The 16,413-nt window shown below is 38.2% G+C and overlaps 1 protein-coding gene across 1 annotated transcript in view; it reads left to right on the top strand.

The window, feature by feature from the left end:
* The first annotated feature begins 1,552 nt into the window (after positions 1-1,552).
* The window catches only part of SLC39A10 (solute carrier family 39 member 10), a 104,819-nt gene continuing 89,958 nt past the window's right edge, over positions 1,553-16,413 (top strand). Inside the window, exon 1 of the mRNA XM_027125381.1 lies at positions 1,553-1,915. The gene's annotated coding sequence lies outside the window, so the exon portion shown is untranslated. The remainder of the gene's footprint in view (positions 1,916-16,413) is intronic.

Here is a 16,413-nt window from a genome sequence, read left to right as displayed (position 1 = left end):
CCTGAGCTTCTATTCCTCTGTGTCCTGGCGATGGTTTGGTAGCTTAGCTTGCATGTGAAGAGAACACAGGCACAGGGTAGGGGACAGAGGAGCACTGAGGGGTAATCCATTCCCCTCCTCCTTCTCTGCCTCCCTGGCCCCAGCAAATGAGAAAATTCAGGCAACTCAGTCTGTGACTTTTCCAGGTCTGAATGTGGGGTAACATGCAGACATATATGATTCACCAATTTTTTTACAATCTTGTGTACTACAAAGATATGGCTGAAGACAAACTCAAGTTTAACCTGCATTTTATTTTGTAAATGTTTTGTAAAGTTGTACTTAATTTTTTTTTTTTTGGCTGCCTTGCATGCAGCGTGCAGGATCTTAGTTCCCCGGGCCCATGGCATTGAAAGCACGGAGTCCTCACCACTGGACCGTCAGGGAATTGCCATACTTCATGTATTTTAATTCCCCTTGGTTATTATCCATGCTAGGCAGAAAGTATTTAAAATCGCAAAAACACTCCTGTCTGCACCTTGAGGCCTACACCACCAAACATTAAGAATGGTTCATCTTTTAGGAAAACAATGGGAAAAAACATAGAGCTCTTTCAGGAAAAAAAAAAAAGAAAATTGCTTATGCTGCAATTTGAAGTCAACCATGCTACTCTTCTTTAGGTTGTTTTTGGTCACTATACCTTAATTGTGTGCAGTCAAGATGAAGATGTCATTGGAGATAAATGTTTTCTACATGATCCTGAGCAAGACCAAGCAATTTATTTCAATTCGGCAAACATTTTTCACAAGTCTAGGACCAGGCTAGCCGCTATAGGCAGAGAGTATAAAGAGTAGTAGAATCTTAATAGGAAATGACTGTGTTATAGAGTAGACCAATTATGTAAACGAGAGAGGAGATTGCAGCTGGTGAGGGTGTGGGTGTGGGAGGAGAATATGGTAGAGCTGGTGCTAGGAATTGGTGTACAATATCATTTCAATTAAGAATTCCTCCAGACCATGACCTCCTCGAAGGCAGCAGGCAGGACTGTATCAAGGGTCACTGGTTTCTGTTTGGGGCATTACTTCTCTCCCACTCATGCTTCTCCCTTCCAGCCCCACTTCCCTCACCAAAAGAAGAGATCAATGCAAGGGAAAATTCTTTCTCTTCAAATGCAAAATGTATTATTTGGCTGAGGGCCAATAATGTAGACAAACCATCCACAAAATATAGTGAAGGTAAGGGCATAATTCACGCTATGAGAAAGTGTTACAAACCTTTTGAGATTTCAAAGAATCATTCACAGGACTGAAAAAGGAGGGGGAGCAAGTAAAGCAGAAAAGCCAGGATATGTATGTTGCCAGTTTAGTACAGTCATGGTGTTATAAAAGGATCCACCCAGATGACCTTGTTTTATTTATTTAATCAGTTAATCACACTCTCTCCGAAACTTTTGGACACAAGTGCAGAAATAAAGGTATTCATGAAGTCAGACTTGCATTTGCCAGGAAGTAGTAAAGAATGTCAATTTAGTCTCTGCTACCTGGGCAAGTCCTAAGGGGAAGATGAGCTCATGAATGCGTACACAGATCATTACAAGGCTGAATTAAAGTACATTAAATATGAAAGTCGGATATGAACCCCTGAGGGTTATACAACATAAAAAGAATAGTTGAAGAACGACCTGAAGCTTTAAAAGGGGGAAGAGTTACTACTCGCTCTTCAAGGAAACACATATAATGCTTAGGATTTGAAAACCGTAGTTCTCCAGCTGATCTAAATGAATGTAAATTGAGGGGGAGGGCCTTCCTTTATCCTTCCTTTTGTGGTCTCCACAGGCTCTGGACCCAACCGGACCCTATAACTCTTACCTGAATTGGATAGAGCTGAAATAAAGAGGTAAACATCCTAAATCATCCACTGAAACCTTCTTGAAAGGGTAAGTTTGATTTATTTACCAATTTTTAAAAATGATATAGTTACTTAGCAAAGTATATGCCGTCGGCTAAAACGTTGAACATTTATTTTAATATTTCATTTTTGGGTAACACTGTCTTCGGTATGCCCCTCCCCCAGCCCACCAGAAGTGTCACATTCAGGGAGTGTGCTGTGCTATAAACCTTTGGCATATTAATGAATTGGTGTCACTAGGGGACTCAATGGGGACCAAAAGTTTAAACTTTAAAGACTTTAAAATAGAATAAAATGGCTGCCAATTAAAATGAAGAAACTTGAAAATTCATACAAAGGAATAGGAAAAAATGTGAATTAAAGTCAAGATAATGCCGAGACTATGGAAAGCATTAAAAAACGGAGAAGTAGGAATAGGAAGGAGAGTTATGTGCAAAGACAGATTAAAGAACCATAATGTGGACAGGGGATTTTTTTTTTTTTTTATGCAGGAGTCAGTTGAAGATTCTCAAAAATAATCCGAAGTGATTGAAAAGAGGTATTTGGTCCAAAAACATGAACTAATATAGACATTTTTTAAAATTGAAGTATAGTTGATTTACGACGTTGTGTTAATTTCTGCTGTATAGCAAAGTGATTCAGTTATACATATATATATATACACATTATTTTTTCATATTCTTTTCCATTATGGTTTATCACAGGATATTGGATACAGTTCCTTGTGCTATACAGTAGGACTTTGTTGTTTAGCCATCCTATATATAATAGTTTGCATCTGCTAACCCCGAACTCCCCACTCCATCCTCCTCATGCCCCCTTCCCCTTGGCAACCACAAGTCTGTTCTCTATAGACATTCTTTTTGACAGGTAATGACTAGGCTAAAAGTTGTGGAGAACCACAAAAGTAAACAGTGAGAGTAAACATTTTGGAATAATGAAGAAAACATTTACAGTGCCTAGGTATACATTATTAAAATTTCAGGAATGTCTGCTTACTGTAATAACTAACATGAAAAAAATCAGGAAGACAAAATCTAGAAAGAAAAAAATACTGATTTGTTTCTTATAATCTCGGAAATGGACCTAAGCACACATATTTATAGTTAATGGAGATTAAATGATTACTTAAAAGTGGGTTTAGGCTCACAAGCAAATTTATCCTAGAGAATTCTGAAGCCAAAACTCAGCAATCACAAACCTGGAAACCTGGATGATTCTACCTGACAGACCAATGAGCCTCCAATATTGAAAGAAGTCCTTTTATTCTGTGGTATAATTTCAAATTCTTATTTACTCTACATTCAGCAAACTGAGAATCCTACTAGTAAAAAGTAAATAACAAAGCACACCACCTTGGAATTCTGCATGTCTTTGACTGCAAAGAATCTTTAGCAATACTGCAACTAAAGACCCAGGTACAATTCTTTCAATAACAAATTCTGACTTAATTTGAAAGTAAATAAACTAATTTCAGACTATACGTTTCAGAAGGAATAAGGCGTGAAGAATTTAAATCTTGTTCAGTGCTTTTCTTCCACAGAGACAAACGAAAATGAGATGGGGGAGAAAAGTCCTGTAAAGAAAAAGTATTCAGTCAGCTTTTGAGTTCTTTGGTGTAAAGAACTGGTCATCAGAGTGAAATTTTACTAATCATTGGATTCTGGTCTGCTCATTTAGTTTCCATCTTGTATAAGCAGAACATCATGTGTTTGCATGTTCCTTTATTTGAAGTGATTCCACATTTAGGGTCAGTTATACCTTGAGAGGCTTTGTGCTTGCTTATTATTCCTGGTATAACAGAAATATTAGCCAATGTGCCTTTAAAGCTTAAAAGACCAGCAAATGTAATTCAGTATCTAAGTTTTTAAATTCTTTTGGTTATCTTATTTGGCATTTAACCGACCTTTTTACTAACTTCACTTGTTACTTAAATGAGTAAATTTTATTTTTTCTGCAGGTATTTGAATCCATAATGACAATTTTGTAGATGCTTACACATGCTTTGAGAAAGTGTGTTGTGTGTGTTCATAACTTAAAGAAAATCAGTATCTGTCTCATGTGCGCCAATTTAGAAGCATTCACCTAACACATCGAGGTATTATTCTATGCCACAGAAAAGATGAGTCATCAGCCTCTGCCCTCAAAGACATGACCATCTATTTTAGCTAATTTAATTTACAATTTATGTTCTTTTCATAGGATGAAAGATTAATAAGCTCTGTGTGTACTGAGTAGGCACCTTGCCTGAGCAGTTAGGAGGTAAAAGGATTTTGAAGTCAGATGGACCTGGGCTTGAACCCTGGCTGTGCACACTTAAGACTTTTGTTCCTTGGAGGCTGAGATTTCCACTTATAAAATGTGGGTGCTGATTTTTAGCTTACAGAGGTGTCAAGAGGGTTAAGTGTGATAATGCATATAAAACACCTGTCACGTAGATAAGCCCTACATTTTTAGCCTCCCCCGCCCCCGTATATGTTATTTAAACGAAATGCTCAGCTTTAACATTGTCCATAATTTCCTCCATTAATTTTGGTCTAGGATTTTAAAATAATTTCGTAAATGCAACCAGGTTGTAAGTGGAGTACTTTGGGAGGTGAATGAGGCGCAATCTAGTTGTTTAAAATTCAAAGACCACATAGGAATGCCAGAGCATGAAGCTCAAAAGCCCAGCCACAACCCTTCACACATTTATCACCAGTCACAGCCTCCGCTGTTAGAAATGATCTGCCAGGGCTGGGAGTGTCCCTAGGGAGAACAACAGGAGAAGAGGATTCATTGTGTTTCTAAAAAACCTGGAGAAAAGTGGTGAAGGAGATACAGATTTGTTTTGCCAGTGTTCTATTTAGAAAAGAAAAAAAAAAGGGCACATAAATTACATCGATAGAATTTGACTAGAATTAAATATTGGGACTTCTCACCCTTCTGCTCCCAATTTACCAGATCCATTGTGTAGTTTTTCACGGAGAGAACACAAAGGGAAGTCCTTTCATTCCTAGCCAGCTCTTTGCCCATAGCCCTCCCTCCTTTTCCCATTCTGTTTAATCGAGTTGAACCATAAAGAAAGTAAACTTGAGGCCAAACTTTAATTCTCTACCTGAAACCCAGATAGTCGGTTTCCTCTTTGTTCTACTGGTCACTCTTTGAAACAATCTCCCTCAAAAGAGAATCAGGGTACTTCCTACAATGATTGGGGAGACAGAAGGGTGTCCCTAATCAAGAAATTCTGAAACTTAACTGAGGTCCTCAAACCCTACTAGTCTGGGGGGGAGACTTTGTCATTCTTTAATTCTCCTCTTTCCACATTTCATGCCTAATGATTTAGGGAACGTTAAAAAAGAAAACCCTGGATGAAGGGTTATTTTCCTGTATTTTTTTAAAGTGGGACCATCTCTTTCATTTTTGTTGAATCTATTGGTATTTTGGTGGAGGCTTTCTAGCTTGTTTTTCTTCCTCCACTGTGATTTTCTTTTAATTTCATTTAAGAAAATTTAAATTGCAAAATAACGTACACAAAGTGCACAAATCTTAACGTATAGATAGCTCAGTGAATTTTTTTTTTTCGATACGCGGGCCTCTCACCGCTGTGGCCCCTCCCGCTGCGGAGCACAGGCTCTGGACGCGCAGGCCCAGCGGCCATGGCTCACCGGCCCAGCAGCTCCGCGGCATGTGGGATCCTCCCGGACCGGGGCACGAACCCGTGTCCCTTGCATCGACAGGCGGACTCTCAACCACTGCGCCACCAGGGAAGCCCCCAGATAGCTCAGTGAATTTTTATATATTGCTATACCTGTATACTTCAACCAGAACAAGATCTTAGGATATTTTTAGCACTCATGGAAGGCTCCCTGGTGTCACTTTCCATTCAATTAAGCCCTCCATGGTAAACAGTCTTCTGACTTCTAAATTTTGCCTGATTTTGAACTTCCCATAAATGAAACCATAACTGTGTACTTTTTTGGCATATGGTTTATTTTGAGCAAAATTAAGTCAGTGATATTCATTCATACTGTTCCATATATCAATAATTTTTTCTTTTGTTTTATAGTATTCCATTGTGTGAATATACCACAATATATCTTTCCCTGTTGATGAATATTTGTGTTGTTTCCATTATTTGGCTGTTTTTAGTAAAGCTGCCTTGAACATCTCCGCTGTGGATTCTTAATTTTCTCCAGGCCCCTTCTCTGTAGGATTGTGATGAGTAGAATTGTGGGGAGGATTTACATGCACAAGTTAATCTTGCTCCAGGTTCATTCTTCAGATTACTTTGGTACAAGGAAGGAAGGGAGGAAGGGAGGAAGGAGAGAGAAAGAAAGAAAGAAAGAAAGAAAAAGAAAGAAAGAGGGAGGGAGGGATGGAGGCAGGAAGGAAGGGAGGAAGAAAGAAAGAGAGAGAAAAGGAAAGAAAGGAAGGGGGAAGGAAGGAAAGAAGGAGGGAAATGTGTAGGCATGTTAGTAAAAAACAAACTCATAATTCTTTGCAATGGCTAAATAAGTAACGCTTCCATGATTACAGACTTCTTTACCTCACTTTTGGAAATAATCCATGCCCTCTTGAAATTACTTAAAGAGCTTTGACATATCCCTTTAAAATGTGATAAAGTCATAGTGTCAAGTGCAAGTTCCAGAGCCAAGTTCACTAGGAAGGTTGGTTGACTTTTGAGTATATTTCCTAAAAGGTTTTTGTTTTTTTAACTTCATGAAGAGTCCAAACAGTTGAACAAATCCCAGAGACTGAGGAAAACAGTGAAATGCAGTTTTAACTATTCACGCTTTATGATGCTCCATTGCTGACTCTTTATCTTTTGATTCCTTATTCCACTTCCCCTAGATTTTTCTGCTTTTGTTGTTACTTAATTTGCTCCCTCAAATGTGAAAAGTCATCAGACGTTCAACTTTTCCTTTGAGCCCTAGAATCTACTACGTTAATAAGTTATCTAGACAATTACCTAAACACCATCCCTTTTCAACTTTTATATATAGATCATCTTAGAAACTGGTCAGTTAAAATAATCAGTGCATGGTAAGTAGCAAATTAATTTTCAACAGTTTTTTCTTATTAAAGATTTTCCTTTCTATCATTAAGATTAAGGCTAGTTTTTAATTGTGTGTTCATTTTGGGAATGTTGGCTATTTTTAATTGTGTTCTTGTTTAGTTATGGGGAAATATATTCTTTGTAACATCATCACTCAGTGTTTGAAGTCAGAGTATAGTCATTTTCAATTAAGTTCATGCCAAATGATGATTGAGAGATTGCCTGAGAAATCAAATTATATCAAGCCATAGAACCTCCTAAGAGAAACCACTTGGTACCGTAGAATAAATTGCAAATGATATGAAAATAGTGACAAATGGCTGTGCAAACATGGCAAGCCAAATTCTGGACGTCAATTCTTTAACCAAGAAGTGTTAATCTAAAAACAAACAAACAAAATTTGTCAATCTCAGGGTTTTAACAATCATAGGTAAAAATTTTAAATGTGATTAGAATTTGCCTATGACATTTACCCCCAGCATTTAGGGCTGTATGAGTGGAGCTTCTTTGAGTGTTTTGCCTCACCACTCATGCTGGAAACAGTTTTATTTAAAGACAGAATGGAAAGTATATAGGTCAAAGTTGAGAGAGAAAAGGTTAAGTATTTGTGTTAAAGGCGGTGGCCATAGAACTGCATTAGATAAGTATATGAAAGGCTCGTTCTTTGTTACATTGCTTGGAAGGACATTTTTGAGTCTGCTGTGTCTTCTTTAAAAACCACATTAGCAGCTCCATCTGGGAAAGAGTTCTCTGTCCTAACCAACATTCCAAGGCCAACTAGCCCTTTGTTAGCTCTGTAGTTCTGGGCTCAGAAAGGCTGAAGTGATAAAAATATAAATTGTGATTCTATTAAGGAAAAAGTATCTAGCGAGAGCTGGTTTTAAATTCCTGTGATAGTGTTTAGCTTGTTCAAGGTTCGCATTCAACATTTACAATTGGCTCAGTGTTATGGAGGAGAAACCTGTTGATACAGCTCCTTTAAGTGCGATGGGTTTCAAAACAACCCTGCAGATAGCACACATTCCTGTGGTGGGAGTCCGAGGGCGAACCGAAAGCCTTCCCCATTCATTCAAAGAAGGAGAAAGAAACTGAACTTACCTCCCAACAGGTGAAGTTAAGCACGTCCTGTAAGTGGATTGATTTGTTCTATAAATCGAAGTTCTGTTCACAGGGGCCTTAAGAAATATGCTTTCTCACCCGATACCCTTCTATTCCCCCACCTCACCCCGACAGCCCCCAGGCTCACTGCTGGGAAAATATTTATTTCTTCTTCAGAGATGCCTTTCTTCCGCCTTGATTATAGTATTTTTTTTCTTTCTTTTTAGCTCAAAAGGAGGATTTTTCCCCCTTTTCATCCTGCGTGCCTTGTCTGATACATTGTTTCTCTTTTCTTTTGTTACTATGCTCCTGCACATCTTACAAATGTGAGTTTTATATCAAAATAATACAAAATAAATGCATGCTCTAAAATCATAAAGAAATAGTACAGCTCTTCTCAGTGATTATATTCTATCAGCATTTAAACTTTTGAAAGTGCTTAGAAATTTCTTTTTAAAAAAACTATCAAAAAACTTCTTACAGAAAATCATTTTGTGAAGTTTTTTACTTTTGCTCTTATGGATTGTTTATAAAAAATACCTAGTGTGTTTCAGAAATATGCATATTTTAGTGTAGGGAAGGTTCAATAGTTTAAGACTTTAGACTGATTTTTCATTTGCAATTAATCTGTACATTTATCCATAGAGTGGTTTTTATATAATTTTCAGCAGAGGTAGATAAAAACATTACTCAGTGCAACAACTTAAAAAAAAAGAATAACATAAGAGTTGCTGATACTATGCTTTGAAAGCCATGTCCTAGTATTGCCACTTAAAATTTTGGAACTGTTCTCCGACTCTGTAGCAAAGTAGAGGCTTTCTGAGGTGTATCTTTACCTGTTCTGAATTCCTCCCCTTCCCTGTGTTTGGCCCCCCAGTCTCAGTGGTTCTTGATATTCAAAGACAGGCTCCTGAGCTGCTGACAGTGTCTAGTTGGAGCCATGGGCTGCTCTGACTCATCCACACTTTTATCTTCTGAGACCATTCATTTTAGGAGCAGTGACATCAGTTTTCCAGGAGGCTGGCTAACTAAGACTACCACTGAAGGAATGAAGTTAAAGGACTTGGAATAGCACCTGATTCATAGTAGGAGCTCTGTAGGCATTCGTTGGACAAAAGTTTTCAACTCTTTCTTTCGTGCCAGTTATATTTCTAACCAGGTCATGAGGGAGTGAGTTTTCTTTTTTGTTTGTATTGCAGTTATAACCCTGGCTTTGAAAATATTGTGACTTGACATGGTCCAAATTAAGTAAATAAGTTTTACTCTAGCATTCCAAGCCCTCCAAACTTTCCTAGCTTTATTTTCAACATACCCTTTATTTTATTTTTTAATTAATTTATTTAAATTTTATTTATTTATCTATTTATTTTTGGCTGAGTTGGGTCTTTTGTTGCTGTGCGCTGGCTTTCTCTAGTTGTGGCGAGCGGGGGCTACTCTTTGTTGTGGTGCGCGGGCTTCTCATTGTGGCGGCTTCTTTTGGTGCGGAGCATAGGCTCCAGGTGCGCGGGCTTCAGTAGTTGTGGCACGTGGGCTCTACAGCACAGGCTCAGTAGCTGTGGCGCACAGGCTTAGTTGCTCTGCGGCATGTGGGATCTTCCCAGAGCAGGGCTCGAACCTGTATCCCCTGCATTGGCAGGCGGATTCTTAACCACTGCGCCACCAGGGAAGCCCTCAATATACCCTTTAAATTTTGCTTATGGGAGTCGTGAGGGAGGGCTGCTGAGCTGGTGGTGCTCCAAAATCCCTGCCCACCTAAATGAGAGCAGAGTTGCATATTGAACTTTGCTGCACACACGATATTGTTGACTGGGATGGTTTAGCTGAGTGAGAAAATTTAAGTAAATAGCCAAAATCTGCATTGAAAAACTTCTGCCTTAAAACAATCTAAGCCTTAGACAAACTCCACTAATTCACCATTCCCTCCCTAGCAAGTTGGGAGGACCCAGTCACCTTTTGATGGGTTCTACCTAATTTCAATTACTTGCATTCTTGCCAGCAGTATAATTGGAAAAATTAGAACATTTACAACTAGTGGGTATGCGTTTCCTCTGGGAAATGCCGATACTACTTAATGAATGGTCACTCCCTTGGAAAAGGACAAAGTTCTCTAGAGCAGAACTTCTCAAACTTGACAGTGTATACAAGATTCACTGGAGATATTTTCACAGTGCAGATTCTGATGCTGTAAATCCGGGTTGGAGCCTGGGGTTCTGCATTTTTAATGAGTCACAGGTGATGAAAATGCAGCTGGTCCACACTGTTCTTACCTGGGCAGTTTTTTAAAACTGTAGCTGCCTGGGTTCCTCCTCCATTTTATCCTCTTATCCCCTTCCTCACCCATGTTTCTAATTGAATCGGCCTGAGTTATGGCCTGAGCATGGGGATTTTTTTTAATCTCCCAGGTGGTGCTAGTATACAGCCAAGCTGAAGAACTTCTAGATCTTGTTTTTAATCAGTTTCTACTTGACAATCCATCACTTACACGCATCACCTGCCCGGCTCCTGTAGGCATTTGATTTTCTGCATTAAAAATACCCCATCCTTTCTTGAAGAAATCACATCAGTCTTTCAAAACCCCTTTTCAAATATTACTGCATTTTTCAGATACATAATACATTAAAAAAATTCTTCCGGCAGTCACCTTGCCCTAAGTCCCATACAACTTTATTTGTTATCCTAAGGCAAGGACTGGATTCTGCCTTATAATTATACGTCTATTTATCTTAACCTCCCTAGTTGATAAACTACCTAAAGGCAGACATTGTCTCACCACTTTTATCTTCCCCTGTGGTTTCCCAAGCAGGGCCCCCGCACGGTGCCCTGAACACTTGTGTCTTCACTCAACAAACTTTCATGAGCTGATGTGCCAAGCAGCCTGAGCTATGGTGAGACATGCAAAAGCAGACAACTTCCTCTCCGCCCCTAGGAGCTTCACAGTCAAATGAGGGAGACAGATAGCCACAAATAATTTACAAAAACTAGCATAAGAGTTCAACCAAGACTTGAGGGAATCTGAACTTTTCCAGATTGGAAAGAAAGTTTTGGAGGAAATGATTAAGGCCTGAAGCGTGGCTAGGTGGAGGTGGGGAACGAGGATAAATAACATTTCAGAGAGAGAAAACTGTAGTATTTGCATGAGTTTTCAAATAAATTAAAAATTTTTTCAATTAAAAAAAGTGTTCCTACCCCATCCTCTGTCCACCCAGGTCCCCAGAGAGGTGCAAACTATTATTAGTGTCTGGTGAATCCTTTCAGAGTCTCTTTAAGCATGTTCAAGCAAATGCACAGTAAGCACTATCTTTTCACCTCTGAACCGTGCTTTTTCCTCCTTAACAATTTGTATTTCTTCTCATTTCAGTACAGAGAGAGCTTCCTTATTTTTCATAAGAAAACACTTGTCTTAAAGCTGAACATTATTTTATTGTGTGCATGTATTAACTAGTATATCCCCAATAGTTGGATTGCTTGCAATATTTTGCTACTGCAAACAATGCCGCAATGAATAATCTTGTAATTTAGACGTTTTTCACATATGAAAGTAGATCCGTAAGATCATTTACCAAAAGGGAAATTGTTGACTCATGAGCACATGCATGTGTGATTTTGAGAGATATTATTAGATTGCCTTCCATAAGTATTGTATCATTGTACATTCTCACCAGAAATATGAGACCCCTTTTCCTTACTGCCTCCCATTAGTATGTTATCAAACTTTTCAATGTTTTTCAGATCTAATGGGTAAAAATAATGATGTCTTAATAGTTTGAATTTCTCTTATGAGTGAAGTTGAACATCTTATGATACTTTTAGGAGCCATTTACTTTTTTTTTTTCTGTAAACTTCCTGTTTTCTTATTCCTTGTCCATTTTAATATTCAGTTGTTTGGTAATTTTCTTGTTGATTTTTAAAAGCTCTTTATGTTTTAAAGATATTACACTTTTTTGATGTGAGTTGCTAATGTCTCCCAGTTCTTGGCATTTACTTACAGTGTTGTGCAGTTTTTTGTTTGTTAGTTGTTTGTTTGCTTGTCTGTTTTTACCTTACAGTTGATTTTGGTTTTGACAGAGTTAAACTTATCAATCTTTCCTATTTTGATTTCAGTATTTTAAGTCATAGTTAGAATGGCCTTCCCTGCTCCAAAACTATACATGAATTCTCCCATGTTACATCCTAGAACATTTATAGCTCTGCCTTTTTACAGTTAAGTATTTGATCTTTCTTATACATTTGGTATGTGACATAAAGCATGGATTTGAATGTTTTTGTATGCCCATCCACTGTCAGAATACCATGTATGAAGTAATTTTTTTAAAAAGAGAACTGTGAGAGCACTGAGAAAGAGAAGAAAGACTCAAGTCTAAGAGACCAGTTCTGATGAATTGGGAGATTGGGATTGACATATATACACTAATATGTATAAAATGGATAACTAATAAGAACCTGCTGTATAAGAAAATAAATAAAATAAAATTCAAAAAAAGAAAAGAAAAGAGAGACCAGTTCTAGGGAAATAAAAAGTCATAGGGTACCAAAGCACATGAAGGGTTAGGGAAATTTAAACATTCAATTTGTGTAGCAAAATGGCCATCGTTTCCATTCCATTACCACCAACTCTTCTCGGTAGACCTGACCTTCTCCTTAGAGCATTGTTTCAGGCAGCCACTTCCAAGTAACCAAAATTGACACATTTGCCATCCTTAATGCAGGGGTTTGATTTGGGAGGAATAGGGGAGGAAGAGAAGTGGCAAGAGAAGGGGCTGAAAAGGCAGGAGATGTCAGGGTCTTGAATGCATATTAAACAATGGAGACAATGTGATTTTTGTTTAAGGCAAAAAATGACTTGGTAAGTGTTTTGAGAAAGGAGGGAATGATGGATTGAAGGAGAGAAATCAAAAGCTATTGTAGTCCAATCCAGAGATGCTGAATACCTGAACTCGGGTAGTAGAGTGAAATAGAGGGGAAGGGCCATATTTAAGAGGTAACTCAGCAGAAGTTGTAAACCAATTAGCTATATGTATGTAGTGAAAGAGAAGCTAGAATAAAAAATTATTGATCCCTCAAACTTGGGCATGTAGTAGTGCTGAGACCTAGACAGAGAACTTAGGAGGAGGAACAGATTTGGGGATGAAAAGACAATAAAAAGAATGAGTTTGATTTTAAGCTTTTAGATATCAATACTATATTTGAACTCTTTGCATTTGCCTAGCATTGGGCTAAGACTATGAGGTATTTAGGACTAGAGAGAAGATTTAATGTTGATTCATACAAGGTAGTTACCTGAGGAAAGAAAATACATATAGAGAAGCTGGAAAATGACAAGTTTGGTCTATGAATTCCCAGTATGAAAGATGACTGCCTCTGAAATTGTCAGAAAAGATGGACTTGGCAAGTAGAGCATGTAATAATAAGAACAACAAAAGCTGATACAAGTCTACATAAACTAGAACAGGAGGCATGAGTCAGTCCTACAATAATATTTTAGCATTAGTTCCACTTGCCAGTCCCAGCATATTATGTCTGAGCTTGGGCTCCAGGACTTCAGGCATAAAAATCCTAGAGAGAACATTCAAAAAGCAAGAAAGATAATTAAAGGGTTAGAAATAATAGCTGAGGCATGAAAGTGTACTTGAGTTGGATTGGAGAACAGGAGAACAAATGGGGACTCCATTCACAATAGGTGAAGGCACTAAAGAAATAAGTATTTGCCCAGAGGTCAGAAAGGGAGTAAACTGTAAATTGATATGCATGAGATAATGGGGTAAAACTTCCTGAGATAAAGGTTAAGTATTAGATGACCCTTACGTTTGGTAGTTCAAGTTACCTGGAGGTTGTGAAATCTTCTGTCTATGAATCTTTAAAGCATGGAGAGCATTTAGCAAACACTCTGTACTTAAGGATCCAGTTCCTGATCCTGTCAGCAAAAATCCAGCACAAATCTTGTGCAGGTGGCTGCCATAAGATCCCTCTTCTAGGAGGTCATCTCCACCTTCAGTGCCCCTTCAAGAGCCTTTCGTTATTTAAGGACTATTTTTGAATGATACATGTGAGACAGTAGTTTGGGTGCTAAGGAAGGGGGGGAGGTGAACAAAACAGAAGAAAGAGTGTATCCAAAGTTGACAGAGTGTGGCCCTGCATCAGGTACTGAGCAGCTGGCTGCCCACTTCTAAAACCCACCCTCTTGAAAGTCGGCCTCATGCCACAGTCCCCACTTCCTGAATCCTTCCTCTGTTTCCTCCCAAATTCCTCCTGAATCTGGTATCTCAGAGGTCAGTGCAGGGCACTGGAGCGTGCCTGACTCCAAAAATAAGAAGACAATTCAAGAGTCTGGATTTAATATTTTTCAAATAGAGCACAGACTGTCTGTAGTTTTAGTTTGTCTCAGAATCATTCAAGACGTAATTTATTCATTGGGCTTACTTTTTTCCTTTTGACTATCTGGTGTCTGACTGTCACTAGTGAATGTGACAGCATGATGCTCAATGATGGTGGTTACTGGAGATATATTTTAATAAGAGAGTGAATTATTTTAATTGCTCAGATAGGCAAAATCAGAATATACATCACTTAAGTAGTCTGTTTATGTAATACATGTAGATATACCATGTATTTTTAGATGTTTAGTAATGCAAAATACTTGGAAGGAAAGCTGCTACCAGAATATATGTTTAGAAATTAGCTGAATGTTGTTTAAAGGCATATGTAGAATTGGAAATTGATTGCCATATGGATTGTGAGTTCTTTGATTTCTTTGAAGATAGTGTTTGATGGAGTTAGTGTCCTTGGTACTGAACTCAGCATAAAAGCACAGGGCTGTCTCCATCTTTGTAGAAGTCAACCGTGCAGATTTAGAAGCTACCTATAGGACAGGAAGACATATTCCTCCCATGACTTTTATTTACAGATGCTTTGAAGCATCCCCAAATCACTTGATTCAATTCTCCAGATAGAGGACCTGGCAGTAGCAGAAGGATTAAGGAGAAAAGTTGCAGGGCCAGCACAATTGGAAAGATCATTTTACTGGTAAACTTTCCGGCGATTCAGAGATATGCAAACTAACCAGAATAAATTTGTAGCAAAAAGTATGAAGTGACCCAGCACTGGAACAGAGTTTGGCTTGGAAATATAGCTATAACGGGTGGATTTTTTAACTGTACATGAATAGGCAGATTTGATGACTCTTGGAGAACAGAAAATATAAGGAGTGGGGGGAGGGATCCAGAGCATCCCCAAATTAATTGTGTTTTTATAGAACAATTACCTATGACCGTAATAAATCCAATGACCAACTTCCCAAGCATAGGAAAATATGCTAGGTGCTTTATAAACTTATCCTATTAAATCTTCATAGGTACTTTGTAGTGTAAGGAATATTGTACAGAAGAAAAAACTGAGGCCCAGATAGTTAACAATTTTCCCTACTTAGAAAATGGTGGTGCTTGGATTCAAATTCAAATCTATCTGGTTCCAAATCTGTACTCGGTCCTTATATCACATTGGTCCTTACTATTGTCCCTATTAGTGCACTTTTTACAAAACGAGTGATTTAGACTTTTCCTCTGAAGTTCAAGCATTCCAACACTCCCAGAACTGTTTTGGGTTAAGCAGACCTGCTAAAGTGAACTTTTTCAGTTTGAGGCAGTTAGATGACAACACCAAAACTGTTACTAGTCAGCCACGCCTCCCAGAAACGGGTCAAAGGGATATTTGAAGGACAGAGGGTTTAAAGAGAACTCAAGTGTTTGAAAGAGAAGTTGTAAATAAAGCCAAACAACAGTTTGGACATCACTGATGATATCTGAGTGTGAGAAATGAGCAAAAAGGGCAACAGCAGAGTTTAGGAAGGCTAAATCAGCTGAGCCCAGAAAACATAACTGAAAGAGATACAGGAAATTAAGGGTGAAAGTTTGTCTGTTAATGAATGATGTCACTTTCAGGTAGGATTTGAAATCCATTTGATAAAAAAGTCTTCTGTATTCAAGGGTGTTCTGCCAGATTACACAAGGACATGTGTTTTCTTGACATGATTGAGTGTGAGTGTTCTGTTCCATCAGTAATCTGACTTTTCCCCTAAGTGTAAGTTGCGATATTTAACTATTAATATTTCTGTTTAAGGTTTGTTTAGAATTGCTTCAGTGAACTTAGAAGTTTTTATAAGAACATAGTCTCCTCGCTCTCCCCTCATTCCCCACCACTCCAACCTCGCCCAGTAGTATATAATTTATCTAAATAGATTGTTTCGTAATGATGCATTTTTGTACTAGAAGTAAATGTGTCCTTTCGGGCTCAGTATACATTTCTTTAAACAAAAGAGGCCATATTAAACCAAGTATTTACTGTGAAGCAAACAACCAGTACTCCACACATACAGAGTCTTAAGGAGTAATTTTTAT

Source organism: Aethalodelphis obliquidens, unplaced genomic scaffold (assembly GCF_003676395.1).
Source record: "Aethalodelphis obliquidens isolate GAN/ISIS:26980383/991018 unplaced genomic scaffold, ASM367639v1 scaffold2, whole genome shotgun sequence".
Classification (NCBI taxonomy): domain Eukaryota; kingdom Metazoa; phylum Chordata; class Mammalia; order Artiodactyla; family Delphinidae; genus Aethalodelphis; species Aethalodelphis obliquidens.
The sequence above is the reverse complement of the archived record's forward strand: the minus strand, read 5'-3'. Positions and strand labels throughout refer to the sequence as shown.